Source organism: Delphinus delphis, chromosome 8, assembly GCF_949987515.2.
Source record: "Delphinus delphis chromosome 8, mDelDel1.2, whole genome shotgun sequence".
Classification (NCBI taxonomy): domain Eukaryota; kingdom Metazoa; phylum Chordata; class Mammalia; order Artiodactyla; family Delphinidae; genus Delphinus; species Delphinus delphis.
In genome coordinates this window covers 20,680,063-20,698,765 of record NC_082690.1, presented here as the reverse complement: position 1 = coordinate 20,698,765, position 18,703 = coordinate 20,680,063, and the positions used below count along the sequence as shown (strand labels likewise).

Sequence of the window (18,703 nt, the reverse complement as noted above, 5' to 3'; positions counted from 1 at the left end):
GCCAATAAAGACTTTCTGAATATCCACCCCAGACCTGAATACTGATCTTCAGAGTGCTCGCCTGTTGGTTTCACTGGTCACAAAACTTCCCCCAGACTCTGGGAAGCAGCGGTTCTAGATAGGAACTAGGTTCTGCCTAACGCCCCACCTGCCCCTCTTGCTGTTTTCTGCTGGCAACATGCTGGAAGCATCAGGTTTCTCAGGAGCGGCGTTTTGGCCTCTGTTTTCCAGCTCTGAAGTGCCAAGACACAGCTGCAGCGGCGTCTGCGTGGTGAGCCTCCTCAGGCCTGGCTGTGGCGCACGGTCTTGAATTCAGTGGGTTGAATGGTGGGTGTGGCTCCCCAGCAGGGAGTTCTGTAGGGTCCAAGGGAGTCAGTCCTGGAAGCATCACCCGCTGCCTTCCTCCGCCCCATGCAAGGATGTTGTGACCCCCCCACTTCCCTTAAATTGTCTTCTGCTTCCAGTGCCAGAGCAGTGGGGGATCCGTTTCTGTCCTGAACGCTCACAAATACAGACATAATCTATTTCTCTAACCCACCTTGCTCTTCCACCCCACCCCCGAAAGGCACTGCTCCCTTGCAGTTGCCCTCAGTCCACTCTGAAAATGACAGGGTCTCCTTTGGACCCCAAGTCCCTAAGCAAAAAGTCCAATAAGTGCCACCACTCTTCCACTTCTCAGTACCATCACTTGACTGTTTTAGGGTAGGAGGCGGGACCTGCACGGTAGAGTGAATGCCAAGTGTCCCAGACCAAAGTTCCCAAGGCCTGTGGTCCTACTTACCCTGCTACCTGGCAGCTGTGTGACTTTGGGCAAGACACTCAACCTCTCTGAGCTTTGGTTGCTGCTTTTGGAAAGGCTAGAGTAATACCTGTCCAACCTATCTCCAACATTACTGTGAAGATTGAATGAAGTTTTGGAGGTAAAGCCACGAGGAACTGCAAAGTGCTACACAAATATAAGAGATTTCTAGGCTCCATCTTGAGATTGAGGGGGTTGACTTTGATGTCATCTGCGTTAAATTTAAGGCGGCTGGGAAAAGGTAAGCACACGTCCTTTAAGGAATCAGAACTGGATGTTTTTGGACCATGTAAGAAAGGAAATCCTCCTCCTGAGAGATTTTTTTCAACAAATGAGTCTTCGCAAGTGTGATAGCCCTTGGAAACCAAGAGAGAGAATTGTCACTTTGTGGGACTGGAAGGAAATCAGTAGCCCTGAGAGTCTCACTCTGGGATCGGGCTCACTGGAGTACTCTGTGTTGGTGCCCTACGGTCCCTGGGTGGCAGGCAAGTGACAGGCCACATTAGAGAGGCTGGGACTTGCCCACTCAGTCCCATCATGCGAACAAACACACTTCAAGAGGCTACTGAATTGCAGAGGGAGATGGCTTGGTGCTAACTAGAGCACAGAGAAGAAAATTAGAGGCTGCAAAATTTGCTGGTTTTGAAGAGATTCAGTGGAGCTTTAAAAATGGAAAAGCCTGCCTGTGTACGTAGCCAGCAGGCTTGTCTCCTCCGATTTGAAGTTCAGACCCCTCCTTCTCCCTCTCTTTGGCTGCACTCCTCCTCCGCGGCTCATGGAAATGGCTATTATACATGTAATCTCTTCCCCGAAGAGTGGAGAAAGCCAAATTATATTATTAGCTTTGCCTCGGAGAGCCTGCCAAGGGCAGCCATCCCTCTGCTTCGGAGGAGGGTCTGGCTGCACCCGAGGAGTGCCCTCCTCTCACAGGTGGAGAGAGATGTTTACACACTGGTGTCTCCGTCTCGCTGCGGAGCCAACCCGCCCTAGCCTCGTCACCTCTAACACATGCTACCATACAGGGCTCCCAGGCAGCCTGGAAGAAACTACCTACGTGTTGAAGAAGGGGCTCCTCTCCTCGTGACTGGAGCCCCTGCACCTCCTAACCACCCTCAGGATCGTGGCTTATTCCGAGAAGGTGGTCTGTTGGTTCCACGGGCAGTGGGATTGTCCATCTTAAAGAGATGTGACCGAGATGGAACTTAATAACCATCCTGAAGCCACAGCAGAGGTGTCAGGTCACGGATGGTGAACACCTGTCCTAGATTAGGTGACACCGGCTCTTCTACAGGGCAGCAAGGCAGGAGTGAGGTTAGATACTGGGAGGAAAGGGTAGGACATGCTGTTGTAGGCACTTTCCTGAGGATCTGTTAGGACAAGACCTTCCTGGCTTGGAGAACCAAAGGAAGAGAGTGCCACCTGAAGTATCCTGAGGCCAGGTGATGTTTACTCCTCATGACTTTTTTCAGCAAAAGTTCTCATTTTCTAAATGCCTTGAAAATACGGGCTCTTCAGAGGGCCCAGTAAGCGGAGAGAGTATTTGGAGGTGAGGAAAACATTTACAAGTTACTCCCTTTCCCAAGGCAAGAGGCTCTTGGTCCTCCTGGGCGGCGACTGGCCAGCCTGTTCTGCACCAGGCACTGTAACAAGTGCCTGAAGATCCAGCCCATATAAGCCTCACGAAGACCCAGCGGGGTGGGCATTAGCTCACTTCATGGGTAAAGAAACTAAAATGTGAAGACAGTAAGTACTTCTTACCCAGGATCACCTAGCAGGTAGGTTAGGGAGTCAGAATTTGACCCCAGCCTGGATGTTAACACCTTCTACATTAAAAACATACCTCCACTTACTCAACGTGGTTTGAAGGAAGATTATCTAGTTTCTCCAAACCTCAGTTTCCTCTCTGTCAAATGGGAGGAACGGTCCCTACTTACAGAGTTCTTGGGTTTGGATATAACATATATGCAGTGCCTCGCACAGGTGACTGGAAGAGCAAAGGCATTTCCTTAAGAGTGACTATTATTTTGAAGCCTGAAATTACCGTGATCACGTTATCTGCCGCCTTGCACCCTCACCAATCTGCTCATCCTCCTAGGTACTCATCTCAAGGCAGGCAAGCAGCTGTGTGGCACTTATGTTTGCTCTTCTCTGCCTCCTATGCCTGACGGCAAACATGAGGATCCCTCCAGACTCGGCTGCCGACCTGCCTTCTTATACTACCTCGGAGGCGGGGAGGTCTGAAAGCCCCAGGGTGGGGCAGGGTGGGGTTCTGAGTAGAGATCACGGCAGCTCAGCGGTGCTCCTTGCCAGCAGCAGTGTGACTGGGGCCTTCCAAGACCTGGGGCCGAGCTGCATTTACGCCAGCAGGACCCAGTGTACAGTGGGCTGGGAGCCCTATGCGGGAAGGGCCATAGGTGCTGGGATCAGTGCCCCAAAGTCCCCTCCCCAAACAGATGCTCCCTGTCACTTCCTATTTGACCTCAGTTTAGAATCAAGAAAACCTATTGATTCCAAGGACTGTGCCTGCGGTACCCACTCATCAGGATACTGAGAGTTCTTTTTCCCTCAAGCCCAAGCCCTGAGTGCCCTGGAAGGGAGGTGTGGGTCACAGAAGGACCCACGGGGGACAGCTCCCACTCTTGTTGCTGCTGCCATGTGCCAGGGAAGAGCTGGGCTTCTGTGATCTGAAGCCTGCTGGATGACATTCTATTTTAACAAGACCTCAAATTTGATCTCCATTTCAAGAAGGGGAAATGGAAGAATGGGTTCTCCCTGGATCCAGTCTGCCCCTTGGTCTGATTTGGCCCTGAGGCCAGGATCCCACTTCTCTGGCAGCTCTCTGGTCTCAGCTCTGGCCGGGGGCGGGGAGAGGGGCTTGGGCGCCAGCTGGGCTTGGGAGCAGTGACTGCTGATGCGCCCTGACAGCCACCCCAGCCTCAGGTCGGCCCAGTTCCGGAGAGGGACTCCCGTCCCCTCGTGAGTGTGGCTGTCTGCCCGTTGTGCCTGATTGGCTCAGCCTGAACATTCCTCCCCCGTCACATGTGTGTTGGTCTCCAGCTTCACATTTGCGCTTTTAATCTTCAGCAGCTCTATCTGCTCATTTAGATCCCTCATGTCCCCTCAAGCCACAAGTCCACCCAGACACGCACACACAGGCAGACTTCACGTGTCTGCATCCGAGAGATGAACTTCCATGTAAAATGGATGAGTTCACACGCAATGGGGATGTAGGCTAGATCAAAGGCACGGCAAGAGAGTGAGAAATGTTGGAATGAGTGATGAGGACAAAGGTTCCTAGAATGTCCAAGCTGAAAATAATTCAGGGACCATCTACTCCACTATCAGCTTTATTGGAAGCCATCTGATTTCAATTGCTAAATACAATTCACTGCTCAAAAATGTATCACCCAGTCCACCCTCCCCCATTTTACAAATAAGGAAATCAAGATTCCAAAAGGCCAGGTGAGCCGTCCTCCATGTATGAGAGGCCTCTGAACCAAGGTGCAGAGAAGGGCAGGGACCCAAGGGGGCCGCTGGGAAGCAGCAAATGCAGCGGCTGGAGTGCAAGTGCCCCGCATCCTGATGCCAGGGTTCAAAGCCCAGCTTCACCTCTTACACTTTCATACCTTCAATTGCCTTGTCTGTACAAAGTGGGGGAGGTATGACAGCTATTTCATGGGTTTATGGTAAGGATTAAATGAGGTGATTTCTGTAAAGTTCTCAGCATCGTGCTGGGCATACAGTAAGCCCTCGGGAAATGGTAGCTACTACTGTTGTCATTACTTTGGAGTCAGCTGCCTCTGTGGATGCCCCCTCTCTGTGCCTGTGTGTATATGAATAAAGGGGTAGGAAGAATGCTTTTTCAATTTTCTGAAACTTTGCTGATAAAGCATTCACATTTTTTCACTTAAACTGCTGTAAGATTTATATATATTCCTTACACTGGATATGAGTAAGAGCCATGATTCATAAGTTTTAGGTACAATTTAAAATAAGCATATCTATTATTACCCCTTAAATATTACCAAAATTACACATGGCCTTAGCACATGACCCACCCAGGGTGATCTCACTGAGTCTTGGAGTTGGCTTCGTTTTAGGGTCATATTCTGGTACTGTTACCAAACCAAACTTGGGTCCACCCACCTTGGGTCCACCCACAGTAAAGCCAATCTACTGACACTGGGTTGTGGTGAAGGAAAGTGCAGCGTTTATTGCAGGTGCCAAGCAAGGAGTCCAGGCTGCTCATGCTCAAAAGACACAAACTCCCCAGTGGTTTTCAGGCAAAGGTTTTTAAAGACAGGGTGAGGGGGGGGGGGGATTGTGAGGTTCATGATCAACTCATGGACATTCTTCTGATTGGTTGGTGGTGAGGTAATCGGAGTCAACATCATCAACCTTCTGGTTCCAACCAGTCTGGGGTCTACCTGCTTGTGGTCAGCATGCAGTTAACCTCTTCCACCTGGAAGGGATTTCAGTCTCTGTAAAACAGCTCAAAGGATATGGCTCAGAATATGGCCTCAGAGGAGGAAATAAAGGTCCTTGACTTTGTTTAATGGCTAAACTATTATTATTTTGTCTTGCTTGACTGTTTTCTTTTCTGCATTTTCTCATTTTTCTGATTCAATTTATTCTTTGGAAATCAGGGAAGGCCTAGGAGGCTAAAGTTTTTCTACAGACAAGAGGCAGGCAGAGGACATGGGTGGGGGGGGTCTTTCCCAGGAAGGTCCCATAGGGTCCTGCTGGGTTACAGGACTGACCCTGGCTCCCACGTCTTTGTGGTTCATCATGGTGCTCCAGCACCTCCAGGAAGCCTGAGGAAGATCTGCTGAGTGGCAGTGCCCCACCATGCCCTCTTTTCTCTTAGGCCAGCTCCCTAATATGTTCTGTCTGCATATATTCTGCTCATTCCCATCCTTTTGATTCTGCTTCTGCTGTTCCCCCAACTCAAAAGACCTTCTTCCCTTTCCTTAAATCTTACACATCCTCAAAGCCCTGACGTAATAAAAATGGCAGGTACCTTTCATTAAATGCTTACTAGGTTTCAGATCCTGGCTAATGAGGTGGGCACTATAATTATTCTCTCTTTACAAGGAGGAAACTAAGGCATGGAGGGGTGAAGCAACTTGTGGAAGATCGGTCCCTGAAACTGAGTCCCCCTAAGTCTGAGTTCCTCTGCTGAGTTTATGATTAACCTTTCTATCCAAAACTTTACTCCTTTTCTTTTCCTGAATCCGTTCCCCTCAAGATTGAGGAGCATCAAAGAAAAGGGGGAATTGAACAAACCCCTGTGTCCCTGTCCTTTGAAGTTAAAGGCTTTTGATTTAGTCTCCCAGGCCTCCCTTGAGTCTCAAAAGGCTGGCTCAAGAGTTAATGATTAGGAAATGTGAAGATGTAGAAACAAAGGGCAGCTGTTGGGCTGGAAAACTGGTAACAATTTAGACTATAAATCCACCACACAGCAGAACCACTGAACTCCCAGTTCCCTGAAAGATACAGACAAAGGCCTGACACACGTTCCTAAGTTGTTTTTACAGGAAGCAGACCCCACCAGATGGAAACTGCTGACTGCAGGCACAGACCCTAGACTGGTTGAAACCAGAAGGTTGATCATGCTTGAAACTTCACCTTGATGCCAAACAATCCGGGAATTGTGCACAGGCCAATCGCTCACCCTGCAGCCTCCTCCCTCACACTGCCTTTAAAACCCCTTCTCTGAAATCCATCGGGGAGTTTGGGTTTTTGAGCACGAGCTGCCCATTCTCCTTGCTTGGCACCCTGCAATAAAGTCTGTACTTTCCTTCACTACAATCCAATTGTCAGTAGATTCGCACTCAGGTGAGTGGACCCAAGTTTGTTTTGGTAACACCCTGGGTCCTTCCAGGCACTCATACATTTGTGCCAAGCCCTTTCCAGCCCACACTTTTTTGTCCTTCCTCTGAATTTCTGTCTCAGTGTGCTGCACTTTTAAATACTTCAATGTGAAATTCTTTTCTGTGTCTTTATTTTTTCTCTACAACTAGAATGTAAATTCTAGTTGGAGGACCTGGGAGATTTCTCCCATGAGAAGTCTTGTGAACAAGAAAAAGAGAGTTAGGCATAAATAGAAGGCGTTTAATAACCTTATTCAAAGGCTATGTCATCTGGAGGGCACATCCTTGAGTATGTGCTTGGCTCTGTCCTCAAGAGCATGTGGGTGAGTCACCAGTAGTGACAGTGGCTTCCCTCTCAGTGATGACATTATCTTGTCTGGATCCCAAGCCACTGGGTCCCCCACTCCTCAGAGGAGTATGTGGCTGCTGCACATTTCTTCAGCATAATATCCACAGGACATGGAATGAGATGGTCCCCCTTTGTGTTTCCTCTTGTTACCAAGTCCAAGCTCATACTCCTCTCCACATGACAGGCCAATAAATTAGAGACGAGGTGTTGGGGCAAGGAATAAGGACTTTATTTGGAAATCCAGCAGACTGAGAAGACGGTGGACTAGTGTCCCAAAGAACCATTTTGCCCAGCTTTGGATGTTAGTTTCTCTTATGGAACAAAGAGGAGGAGGTGAGGAAGTAAAGTTTAAAAGGCAATAAGTTGTTGCCATTGTTTCCTGGTTCCAATCAGACTCTGGTGGGGGTGTGTTAATTTCTTCTTTCCTGCAGCCATTCCTGGGTGGGCCTGGTCAGGATGTTTCCTGTGAACTAAACAAAGGTATTTTATCTCAATGCTCAGGCATGGGAGGCAGGGTTCCCAGAGATTATGTATACTTTAAGTTATTGGCAACATCCCTTTAGTGGTTAACTTGTCTCAAAAGCAATAGAATACAAAGGTTAAACTAAAAGGAACAGATCCAATATGGAGTCAGATATGTTCTTCCCTGTTACGCTCTGGGCAAAAGTAAGCCAAAGAGCCTTATTCAAAAGTCCCACCCAGCAGTCCTGGTGTCTCAAGCAGAGGCTTCAGCCCTGCAGTCTGTTTCCTGTGGCAGGGAAATAATAGCCTCACACAGGGAAGTGCTTTTAACTTCTTTAAAGGGCTTTCATGTCATTGCTCTCATTTCATGTGTACAATACCCCTGTCAGGTAGGTATTATTATTTCCCATTTGAAGCTAAGGAAAGAGAAGCCCAGAAATTCAATGTCTTGTCCAGAATTTCCCGAGGAAACCATGGCTGGGCCGGAACCAGAATCTGGCCTTTCCCTTGAACCTTGTTGCCCACCACCCAGCCCTGCCTCCCCTCTCATTCATTGTCGGTCCCAAACTACGGCAACAGTGAAGCAGCAGTTCTTCCCCCTCAGCATGGGGGAAGAATGAAACTCTAACCCCTTTAAGGTTTTATCTGAAAGCCTTGCTAATCCATCAGCAGTCTGTTAGGTAGCAGCTTAAATCTCCCCACCACTAAGGAGGACCCTCCCAACGGATTCCCAAACACATTAGAGGAGGTGTGAGGTGGCATGAGCGCGGAAGCTGGGGCACTTTCTCTGAGAAATGGAGGTGCTCAGATTTCCAGACACTGCTGTCCCCCCTCAGACAGGGTGGGGGAGCCCAGGGTCTGTCCAAGCAACCCCTCAGCCAAGGTCACTTAAATGACAGATTGATCCTGAAAATCTCCTCGTTGATCCTGAATAAGCTCCTTATTCATTCAGTGAGCACCTACTATGTGCCAAGCACCGTGCTGGATACTGTAAAATGGATGATATTTCCTCATCCACTGCTATGATACTTATAGCAGGGCAGTATCAGGGTGACAAACAAATCAGACACAAGCAAAAACTCTCCTTGGAGCTATTGTGATCTTGGCCTCTGATCTTGGCCTGACCTCAAGGATTAGAGGAACCTCCACTGAGGGCAAGGATCCTCCAAACCCCAGCCCTTGGATGACAGGGGTTATCACTCCAAAGTCCAGGTATGGCAAGGTGCCTGGTGTCCTTCAAGCAAAAGGAGACATTTAGAAGACTTCAGACTGCTGTGGGAGTGCTCTCAGTACTACAGTTTATAAATGGAGGGATCATATGTCTGATGAAGCAGTTCCTCTCCTATATGGTCTTTATTCCTACTGAACTCAGCTGTGACTTTTTCTCCCAAGGGCAGTTTGGAAGTGCATCAGGAGAAATGTGGTCTTCCCTCTTTACCCAATCAGTGGAAGGCACTGACCCCCTCTGAGCACCAGTGAATAAACTCTGATAACTAGAGCTAGACTTGGTCTCACCTTTCCCTTAGACGTTTGCTGGGGACAACCTCCTCCATGAAAATGCTATGAGTTTAGGATCTCTAGTCCTTGTTGGACCACACATCTGAGGCTCTGGATCATTAAAAATGCAATTTAAAAAAAAGGGCCTTTTTTTTTTTTTTCTTCTCAGAACTGGTGGAATCATATTCAGGTCAGGAACTGAAGCAGGAATGGTGTTTTTGAAATAAAGACTTTCAAATAGTTGGGCTGTTTGCTGCTGTAACCAGAGTCATTGAGAAAAGAAGATCAGCATCTGCAGGGGTGGCCAGGGAACACTGTGTGTTCAGCAGCAGGAAGCCAAACAAGGTGGCCCCAGTGGGTTCTCTCTGAAGGCACTCTGGGACCAGACTGGACCAAGAGCCTGAGGCCCAGCTCTGCCCTAGTCATGTTTATGACCTCAGACTGACCAGCTCCCTTCTCTGGGTCAGGACCTTTGACTTGCTATTTCCTTGTAGACTGGACAGTTGATTTGCTTGCCCAGCACCCATTCCCCCTGTTGTACAAATCACACCTCAGTCTTCCTTGGGGAACCACTCCTCCCCATGCTTGGACCACATGATTTAGATGGAGCTGATTTTTTTGTTTGTTTGTTTGCGGTACGTGGGCCTCTCACTGTTGTGGCCTCTCCCGTTGTGGAGCACAGGCTCTGGATGCGCAGGCTCAGCGGCCATGGCTCACGGTCCCAGCCGCTCCGCGGCATGTGGGATCTTCCCAGACCGGGGCATGAACCCGTGTCCCCTGCATCGGCAGGCGGACTCTCAACCACTGCACCACCAGGGAAGCCCTAGATGGAGCTGATTTTAACCCTGGTTCCAGAGATGGGTGTGGAATGTAAGCCAATCATAGCATTGTACATCCCTTTCATCATAGTGATTGGTTCAGAGGTGGTCATGTGACCTGAAGAGGGCCAATCAGAGCTCAGCCCAGACATGGGGAACAAAGGAAAGAGAGGAGCACTTACCTTCACTGAGGTTGCTCAGAGGACTAGGACCCGAGTTTGGAGCTGTGCTGGTGGAGATTTTACCATCCTTGAGAAGGCCTTCACTGAGAATGGAGTCAGCATAGAGGAAAGCAGAACCAACAGATGGAGTTAAAGAGAGCCCTGACATCATTGTTGGAGCCCCAGATCCAGCTGTGCCTGAGGTTATCACTGGGCTTCCCAGTTATGTGAGATAACAAGTCCCCCTTTTGCTTCAGCCAGTTTGAATTGTCACTGTTACCAAAAGAGCACTTATCGATACCCTCCACCTGATTCCCCTTGTCCCCTTTACCTTGATTAAGATCTACTTACCCTAAAAGTGTCAGTGTAAATGTTATGTGCTCCTGCAGCTTGGCCCTGGGGTGTGGGCAGAAGTGGAAACTGTAACAGGAGGAGGAGCTCACTGGGAAAAGAGAGGACCCTGGAGAAATGTCAGAGGGACCCCAAAAGTCAGCCTCTACCCCTGAGCTTCACCTTTCCATTTCTTCATTCCTTTCTTCACTGTCAGATATGACTTGAGCTCCCTCCAAGCTAGATGCCATGTGCTGAGAACACAGCAGTGAACAAGACACACCACAATTCCTGTCCAGGAGCTTACATTCTACTAGTCTATTTGAGGTTTGACGTTTAAGAGTTGTGTTCTTCACAATCACCTAAACCAATTGGTGAACAAACAAAATCTTTTTTTGGTTTCTTTTAGTGTGCCCAAAGTAGTCTAATTTTCCAAATCTTAAAAAAAGGAAGAAAGACCTTTACTAAACAGCAAGGAAACAAAAAAGAAACACAATACAAGAAGCATGAAATCAGTCGCATCTTAGAAGTTCTTCTCTTCTTCAGCGCCAGCAAGCTTCCAGCACTTCCTATTGTACTGTTACCTACCTGGGTTCTTGGACTCTTTAATCAAGAGGAATTGATAAGAGGCCACTTGAGGAATTCAGGCAAGGCTTTACTGGGGCCCCTGCTGCAGCATGAGAGAGTAAGAACAAGCAACAGTTGCCCTACTAGCTCGATCCCTCAAACAGGGTGAGGGTAGAGATGGATCTGTGTGTCGGGCGGGAGGCGTGGCTCGGGTGGTCTGCCCATCCCCTTGGTGGTGCCGTGTGCAGAGATCATGCGCAGTACGCTGCTTTTGCTCCGGGCACCTCGGCACCTTGGAAGGGCAGTTGGGTTTGGCCTTTCTGTATCTTGTTCATGACTTGCCCCAGCTGCGCAGGCACACAGTTTTTTTAGTCCCTTATAGTTTCTTCGTACTCTGTTGCTCGAGGAGATGTTTGTCCGGGTGCAAGCACTGCAGCAAAGGCCCCAGGTCCCAGGTCCCAGCCTGTCTTGGTACAACCTGAGAAAGCCACCTTTTAGCAATTGGGTCTCTCTCTGGTCCCACTCCTCCTGGCTCCCACCAACCCTGGAAGGGCCCAGAGGAAAGAGGAGGCTGGCCGATGCCCAGGCAGACAATCCAGCCCCGACCGATCTCAAGGTTGACGTCTGGGGGGGTATTTTCCCTCCAGGGTCCCTGCTAAAGGGAGTCTCAGTTTCTTTCTTCACATCTCCCTGCCTGACTTGTTATTAAATTAAAAGCCTTCATATTTAAATTCAAAGCCCCTTTGTAACTCCTGGAGAAGATATTGACCGTGATCTCTTGGATCCAGGGTAGAACTCTAAGCCTGAGGAGGCCCAGTGTAGGCCCTGGCCATGGCCAAGCGTTTCTTCTAAGCTGATGGAGGTGGCGGGGTTCTTGGGACATTTGTTTCTTATTTTGATAGGGACCCAACCAGGATCAGAAGCCCCCAAGGCTACAAAGAACCTGTGGTCATACTTATGACAATGAGAACTGTCTTTCCTGAAACACAGGCTTTCCATTTCTGCCTTCTTGACACTTAAAATAGTTTTTATCAAAAGCCGTTCTAAGGGGAGCCTGGTGTTTTATATCAGGGGGAAAGAATGGAAATCCTGCCAAATCCAGAAACGCTTGTACTCCATCCTTGGTTTATCCCATTCTCACTCCTGCTTCTGTACTCATTTTGGTCCTAAGAGGGGCTCTTCTTCTGAAGAAATAAGACCATCAGCCTGGGTAGGAACAAACCCAGCAGACACATATGCCAGCCCCTCGCCGTCAGGCCCTCCTGACTAGCAGCAGGCCAGGTGGGGACATCCTGTGGCCCCCGTGAAGCCGTGCTGGTGCCCCTGGCTTTGCAGCCCAGCCCATACCTGATGCCTGCAGATCTCAACTGCTGGACCACAGTCTCACAAGCCTCGGTGAGGTATGCTGAATAGAGAGAGCACTGAAATAATTCTGAGAATGGTAAGTAGATCTTTTTTCTGGCTTTCTCTGAATGACTATTTCAAATGTGGTTTATCAGATGTAATTCTGGTTTTATCCAGAAGTACCAGCTTACCTGACCAAATCACCTGGGTGAGAGTATTGAGTTTTAGAAGGAACTGGATGGCTTCCTCCCACCATCCTCTCCTGCCTCAGACATTTTAACACAGTGGCCTTTGCTCTCCCTCTTTAGGACTTCTGAGTGTCCATGGGGGGGCCAGGTATTTTCCAGGCTTTCCGTGGTAAATGTTAGATTACTCACTCTCTTTCCGCTGTAATGGAAAGATTTTTCTTCTGAGAATGTAATGTTGCCTGGAAATAACAAGGAGAAAAAGGAGGAGGAGGGGGAGGGGAAATGAGAGGAGGATGAAGAAGATAGAAGGAAATTAGAGGATGAGATGGAGGAAGAGGGCTTTACAGGCACTGTTAAAACTTTTTTTTTGAGATAATTATAGATAAACATGCAATTGTAAGAAATAATGCAGAGATCCCTTGCACCTTTCACCAAGCGAATGGTAACACCTTACATAACTATAGCACAATATCACAACCAGGAAATTGAAATGATACAATCCACAAATCTTATTCAAAATTTCACCAGTTTTAATGCACTCGTGTGTGTGTGTGTGTGTGTGTGTGTGTGTGTGTGTTGAGTTCATTGCAGTTTTATCACTTGTGTAATTCTTGTGACCACCACTACTGTCAAGATACAGACAGTACCTTGTGCTGCCCTTTTCTAGCCACGTCCACTCCACCCCCCACCTCTGACAACCACTAATCTGTTCTCTATCTCTAGAAATTTGTCATTCCAAAAATCTAATATAAATGTAATCTTTTGAGATTGGCTTTACTCACTCAACAGAATTCCCTGGAGATTCATCACGTTGTTATGTGCATCGCTAGTTCCTTCTTTTTTATTGCTGAGTAGTGTTCCGCAGTGTCCATATCCCAGTTTGTTTAACATTCACCTGTTGAAGGATATCTAGGCTGTTTTCAGATTTCAGCTACTCCAAATAAATTTGCTATGAAAATTGAGGTTAAGGTTTTTGTGTGAACATACGTTTTTGTTTCTCTAGGACAGATGCCCAACGTGCTTTTGCTAGCTTGTATGGTAACTGTATGTTTAGTTTTATAACAAACTTCTAGAGTGGCTGTACAATTTTCCATTCCCACCAGCAACATGTCAGTGATCCTCACTTGCATTTGGTGATGTCTTTTTTTAATTTGAGTCAATCTCATAGGTGTGTAGTGATGCAGTTCGCATTTCCTTAATGGCTAATGTTAACATCGTTTCATGCACTTATTAGCCATTGTTACTGAATGCAAGTTCATGCACCCGACACACAGTGAGGCTAAACAAACCAAAACGTCGAAGGGTGGAGCAGAGAAAGGTTTATTGGAGGGCCACGCAAGGAGATGGGTGGCTCATGCCCAAAAAACCCCAAACTCCCTGAAAGTTTTCAGCAAAGCATTTGTTTTTTACATCTTTACTGGAGTGTAATTGCTTTTCAATGTTGTAATGTTTGTGTTGGTTTCTGCTGTATAACAAAGTGAATCAGCTATACGTATACATATATCCCCATATCCCTTCCCTCTCGCGTCTCCCTCCCACCCTCCCTATCCCACCCCTCTAGGTGGTCACAAAGCATCGAGCTGATGTCCCTGTGCTATGCAGCTGCTTCCCACTAGTCATCTATTTTACATTTGGTAGTGTATGTATGTCCATGCCACTCTCTCACTTACCCTTCCCCCTCCCTGTGTCCTCAAGTCCATTCTCTACATCTGCATCTTTATTCCTGTCCTGCCCCTGCCCCTACGTTCTTCAGAACCTTTTTTTTTTTTTTAAGATTCCATATATATGTGTTAGCATACGGTATTTGTTTTTCTTCACTCTGTATGACGGACTCTAGGTCCATCCACCTCACTACAAATAACTCAATTTCGTTTTTTTTATGGCTGAGTAATATTGCATTGTACATATGTGCCACAACTTCTTTATCCATTCATCTGTCGATGGACACATAGGCTGCTTCCATGTCCTGGCTACTGTAAATAGTCAGCAAAGCATTTTTAAAGGCCAGATGAGGGAGGGGCATGGTGGTTTGTTGCACACTTCTTGGTGTAGGAATCCTTTGTTCTTGCAGCTGTCCACCTAGGTCAGGTCACAATGTTCCTGTAAACATCCAACAAGACAAATGTTATTCTCTGTTCTGCACTTTTTATCTCTATTTGAATGGAAAAGTGTTATACCCTTAAACGTCAGAGACTTGAGAATGGGCTATCCTGTATATTTCAGTCTACAGGCAACATTCTAAACTTGAAGCAAAAGCAATAGAATACAAACATTACAGTAAAAGAAACAGACCTAATGTGGAGTCTGGTTTGTTCTTCCCTATCACACCATCTGTATATCCTCTTCATTGAAATGTCTGCTCATGTCTTTTCTCCATTTTCTAATGGGATAGCTCTTTTGTTTGTTTGTTTTTACTGCTGCATTTGGAGGGTTCCTTAGATATCTAGAAAATTAGCACTTAGTCAAATACGTGCTTTGCAAATATTTTCTCTTCATCTGCAGTTTGACATTTCATCCTCATCCCAGGATCTTTCACACTGTGAAACTTTTTAATTTTGAGTAAGTTCAATTTCTCAACTCTTCCTTTTGTGGGTTCTGCTTTTGGTGTTAAGCCTAAGAACTTTTTGCCTAAGCCTAGGTTCAGAATATTTTCACCTATTCTTTTTTCTAAAAGTTTTATAGTTTTACATTTTACATTTAAGTCAATGATCCATTTTGAGATAATTTTTTGATAATGTGAGGTTGAGGTTGGTTCATGTTTTTGCCTATGGGTGTCCTTTTAGGTATATTTTTAAAAGGTTAATCCTTTCAGCAACCATCTGAAATGAGTATTGTATTATATTATCATCCCATTTCATAGATGGAGGAACCTAGAGAGATTTGGTAATGTGACCAAGGCCCGACTGCTGACAGGTGGTAGGAAAGAAGCCATGGTTTGAAAGCAGGTCTACCTGACTCACATGCTCTTGCAGTTAAGCCCTGCTGCCACCGCCTCATTCCTTCCCTTTCTTTCTGGGAGAGCCTTCCTTCCTGGGCAGGTGTCCCGGTTTCTTGAACACATTCCTTCATCTTGACTAACCTTGCCCTCACCTCGGTTCATGGGCTACCAGACATTGGAGCCTGCCACAACTCATCCAGGTGTCCTGTGACATGTTTGCAGGGTGGAGAATGGGGACAGATTGGGGAACTTCCCTGTATGCAAAGAACTTGTCATTCTGGTCTGGGGAAAGGCTCATACTGCATTTCAGCATCTTTCAAAGTATTGCAGAGCTGCACTCCCAACTCACTGGTCTGGGGGTGGCAGGCCCTCCCCCAGAACAATCAGACACCAAAATTCATTTAATAATTCTGAGTCCAGAAATTTTCATCCCTGATCTGCCAAAGTAAAATATATTGATAGAGCCAACAGGAAGGACTCGGAGCATCTTGGAGCAAAATTCCTATGGTTAGAACATGTTCCTTGCTCTTTCTGGTGGGACTGGATCATGGTCAGACTACCCTAGTAGCTCATTTCCATTCATCGCACCCATCCCCGTTCATGGGTAGGAGGGCAGTGAATGCGGAGCTTTCCTCTCCAGCTCTCTGCTCTCCACCCACTGGCTGTGGACTTCCTAGGCAGGCAGGACCTAGTAACTTCTGCATTCAGACCACTGGGGGAAAAAATCAGCAGTCTATAGATTGTCGTTGTTCTTTCCCAGGTCCCTAGGTACCACCCTACCTCTTAATGAGGGATCCAGGAACTCTTTGCCTCTGTGACTTTACATTCAGAAAGAGCCCCTCCCCTTACTTCTCTCAGAGTTTTTCCAAAGACTACCAGGCTTTTGTCCTGGCCCTCTTTAGAGAGCCCAGATACAGGTATGTATCTATTTTGTAGTTATAGGTACATGCACATATCTATTTTGCCAGATTCTTCAAACGCCTCGGAGGTGCCTGATCCCTCAGCTTGGCTCTTTCAACAGATAGGTCAACAGTAACACATGCCAGGTCCTTTGTGTCCCTCCGCCCACCCTGTAAAGAAATGAAGAAGAGTTTTCTTCGGGATTCTGACACCTGCCTTGAGCCCTGGGTATCTCCTCCCACAGGGATGATTCCCCGGCACTCCCGTGATGGTCTCTGCAGAGGGCCAATGGCAGATTCTGGTTTCTTGCTCTCCCTAGAGAGCCACTTCAAGTGTAACTGGTCCAAGGGGAATTTCCTTGATGGATTCAGGCCATTTGACCCTGGTATTTCCCCCAGTGGCCTAGACAGATCATGTTGAGGGTCAGAGATCAACCTTCCTTAGGTCCCATGGGCCACCTTCCCAATCTCCATGCTCACCCACCCAGCAGAAGCTGAGACGCATTCTCCTTGGTCTCCTGATCTCCTTGACAATAATATCCTCTGTCATCTTCCAAGCTTCCCTGGGGGAGGGTCTGAGACTTGTTGGGAGTAGGCAGGGCTGCTCCAGGGGCAGTAAGTTCTGTCGGGCCCTGTCTTGCTCCAGCCAAAGCAAGCCAGGGCCTCCCTCTGACATTGTCTTTGGGGGTATGTCTCCTGCTCTGGAACAGTTTCCATCGCCTCCACCCTCTTCCAGGGAGCACGACCCCCTTCCCTCCTTTTCCCCCATATCCTTTAAAGGCTCCTGTTATGCCCAACCCTTTCCACAGGGACCAAACAGACCTGGGTTTGAATCTCAACTCCCACTTACTAGTTATGTGGCCATTCACTACTTACTGTCTTCAAGCCTGGTCCCCCCATCCCTCACAAATGGGGAGATATTAACCTCATGCTGTTGTTGTGGATTTAAACAAGATCATATCTATAAAGTTTGTACAGCAGGTAAAGGAACTACTGACCTTGGAACAAAGTTAAGGCTCAATAGTGGCACTGTCTCCGGGCCAATCTTCAGTTTTCACTCTGCCCACCAGAATTCATCCTGGGGAAGGCGGGTAAATTGTTATGGGAAGCGCAAGTGCCCCAACTCCCACATGGGGTCCCTGCTCACCTATCATGGCCATGCTGCTCCCCAGGAGTCTGGCAGGAGTCAGGATATAGGGCTCTACAGGTTAGGGCCAAAGGCAAGGCATGTCCTCCTCTGGTAGGCAGGCTCCTCAAACTTGAGGATGGTCACCTGGGGATTCCCTGTGGACTTTGGCTCACCTGCCCAGCTGCAGGTGAGAAGTGACCTACCCTCCACTGCTCTGTGACAGTTCCTTTAGCAGCACCTGCCCTGGAATGGCCCTGGGAAAGCCACCTGTTCAAGCACTTATAATTTTCTCTGTTCTGGGGAGTCTCTCAGGTGAGCGGGCAAGTCCATGGACCCAAAACCCAGAGATACCCCGCGCCCCGCCCAGGTTCAGCACCAGGAAGCTTTCCTGTATCCTCACCTGTATCCCCAGACAAGGACCAAGAGACCTCCCACAGTGGATGCCAGGAAAGAGGAAGGAAGTAGGGAGTTCGGAGAAAGGAAGGGGAGGCCACCCAGATGTGCTTCCGCAGGACACCTCCCTTCCCTCTGCCATTGGCTAACTTTACCCACCAGGACAGCTTCACATCTGTCCAGAAGCCACGTTTGCCTCTGCAGGTGCATCTTCTCCCCTCCTGCCCCAAGTCTCCGCACTGAGCCCTTGACCAGATTCCTCCACAGCCCCACCCTGCTCTGTGTTCGTCTCCTCCCAGGCTGCCCCAGTCATGCTCCAGCTGCTCCCTGAGCCTCATCTCTGGCCCCTGGCAACAAGCCACCCCAGTAACTGGGCTAAGGAGTTCACCTCCCCCATGGTCAACCCCAGACCCAGCACTCATCCCTCTCAGGTCGGGGCCAAAAGCAGTGCCGAGAAGGGGAGCTCCCGCCTCTCACCCCATGGGTCCTGCTGACCCCTCTTGGTGACCTTCTGCATGCAGAGACTGACTGGCAAAGAAACAAAAAAGCCGTCAACAACAAAGGAAGCGCTAAGTCAGCCAAGCCAGCTGATCCAGACCAGAGAATCCGCCTTACAACGTTTTACTCCAGACTTGCTGTGGAGGCGTGGGTTCCAGGCCCCCAGCTCTACAATGGAGACCCCTGGCAGGGCCCCGAACCTTTTATAAAGCCTCAGGACTTACAAGTTGAATGAATAAATGAATCTACTTCCGCGTAGAGTTAGGTCCAAATCAAAGGGGGCCAACTGCTCCGGCCAGACTCCTGTTTCTAATTTCAGGACACCTTCCACTCCCAGCACCTACCCAGCACCTACTCAGGCCGAGACTGAGGAAGGATACTGGGGCGGGGCAGAGTCTTTTGGGGTGCTGCGCAGAGACGAACCCTCTTTCCGGTCCGCGCCCCCATCGCTGCCCGCG

General features: G+C 48.2%; 1 long non-coding RNA gene across 1 annotated transcript; it reads right to left on the bottom strand.

The window, feature by feature from the left end:
* Positions 1-14,268: 14,268 nt before the first annotated feature.
* LOC132428963 (uncharacterized) lies at positions 14,269-18,703 on the bottom strand. Its single transcript, XR_009520263.1, has 3 exons — positions 18,590-18,703; positions 17,224-17,303; positions 14,269-14,488 (listed from the first exon to the last, which is right to left on the bottom strand). It is a non-coding gene; the product is annotated as an uncharacterized lncRNA (long non-coding RNA).